Source organism: Numida meleagris, unplaced genomic scaffold (genome assembly GCF_002078875.1).
Source record: "Numida meleagris isolate 19003 breed g44 Domestic line unplaced genomic scaffold, NumMel1.0 unplaced_Scaffold523, whole genome shotgun sequence".
Lineage (NCBI taxonomy): Eukaryota > Metazoa > Chordata > Aves > Galliformes > Numididae > Numida > Numida meleagris.
In genome coordinates, this window is record NW_018364739.1 from 17,682 (window position 1) to 19,640 (window position 1,959).

Below are 1,959 nucleotides of genomic sequence, written 5' to 3' on the forward strand. Positions count from 1 at the left end.
TCTGGCAAGAAAATCTGCCCCCACACCACCACCACATCCCCATGTACCCACAGGGACAAGGCTGCTTCCTTCAGAGAGAAAGGGCAGAGGCCCTCATGGCAAACTGAACCTCCTGAAATGTAGATGACATCATGGAGCTAAATGAACACTTTCCTCAGAGAAATACTTGTCACTAACTTCTGTTTTCCTTGGACAGGTTCTTGTGGCCAAATGCAGCCGATGCCCAACAGCAGCTCCATCAGCGTCTTCCTCCTCCTGGCATTCGCAGACACGTGGCAGCTGCAGCTCCTGCTCTTCTGCCTCTTCCTGGCCATCTACCTGGCTGCCCTCCTGGGCAACGGCCTCATCAGCACAGCCGTAGGCTGCCACCACCGCCTGCATACCCCCATGCACTTCTTCCTCCTCAGCCTCGCCCTCCTTGACCTGGGCTTCATCTCCACCACTCTCCCCAAAGCCATGGCCAATGCCCTCGGGAACACCATCACCATCTCCTACTCTGGATGTGTTGCACAGGCATTTTTCTTTTGCTTTTGTTTTCAGCAGAGTATGACATTCTCATCATTATGTCCTATGACCGCTACGTTGCCATCTGCAAGACCCTGCACTACGGGACACTTCTGGACAGCAGAGCTTGTGCCACCATGGCAGCAGCTGCCTGGGGCACTGCGGTTCTCCATGCACTGCTGCACACCTCCAGCACATTTTCTATACCAATCTGCCAAGGCAGTGCCGTGAACCAGTTCTTCTGTGACATCTCGCAGATCCTCATGCTCTCTTGCTCTGGTTCTTACTTCAGGGAAGTTGGACTTGTCATATTTAGCGCCTTAATCTTTTTTACTTGTTTTGTTTTCATGGTGCTGTCCTATGTGCAGATCTTCAGGGCCGTGCTGAGGATGCCCTCTGAGCAGGGACGGCACAAAGTCTTTTCCACGTGCCTCCCTCACCTGGCCGTGGTCTCCCTCTTTGTCAGCACTGCCATGTTTGCCTACCTGAAGCCGCCCTCCATCTCCTCCCCATCCCTGGACCTGGTGGTGGCAGTGTACCACTGGAGTGGTACCTCCAGTAATCAACCCCCTCATCTACAGCATGAGGAACCAGCAGCTCAGGGATGCCCTTAGGAAAATCTTGCAAGACATGTTCCTTCAGCATCAGTAAAATGCTCTTCATGGGACGATCAAAAATTCAGGAAAAGCTTGGACTGACTTTATTTCATCTTTTTCTCCCTCCCTCTCAATCTGTTAAACGTATCATAATTTTAATTCCAACTAAGTAACACTATTCATCACAATTCAAGTCATTGATCTCAGCTCCCATCTCCTCTGGATGACAGAGAGGAGCCCTTGATTCCTTGGTGCAGGAACCAGGAGCCCAACTGCCACACAGAGCAGCAGCCCTGGTGTCTGTGGGGCTGCCCCTCACCGCCCCGTGGGCGCTCCCTCTCTGCTGCCTTTGAGTCGGGCTGCTGCTTCCCTGGAGCCATGGCCATGGGCAGCAGCAGGACGTGGTCTTTTCAGTGCCGCTCTCTTCACACCACCACACCGTTCTCCTTCCTCCTTGCCATAGTGTCAGCCCTCAGGTCCCGTGTTACGCAGCAGACCAAGGCAAAACACTTTACCTGAGGTGTGCTTGGAATTGCCTCAAAGCCTTGGAAGATTCAAGCGTTCCCATGTCAACAGACTGAAGGCTGGAGACCTGGAGGAGGAGGGAGTCCTGTGAAAATGGAGACCGCCTTGCTCTATCCAAAACATTCCCATTTTGCTGTCAGTTTTGACTGCAAACTTGCTTTTGGTGAACATGCTTGTTGCAGACTCACTTGTTTGCAGCCCTGGATGACACACCTGTACATCTAGCAGCCATGGAAGGATGCCAGAGAGATCCTTGGGGTTCTTTTTTGAGACTTTTGAAACCTCGGGGCAAGGATGCTCGCAAGCCAAGAGCCCCCCACCTCTCTTGGCTGGA

General features: G+C 52.7%; 1 pseudogene; it reads left to right on the forward strand.

Annotated features, from left to right (window-relative positions):
• The first annotated feature begins 219 nt into the window (after positions 1–219).
• LOC110391813 lies at positions 220–1,155 on the forward strand (annotated as a pseudogene).
• The last annotated feature ends 804 nt before the right edge of the window (positions 1,156–1,959 follow it).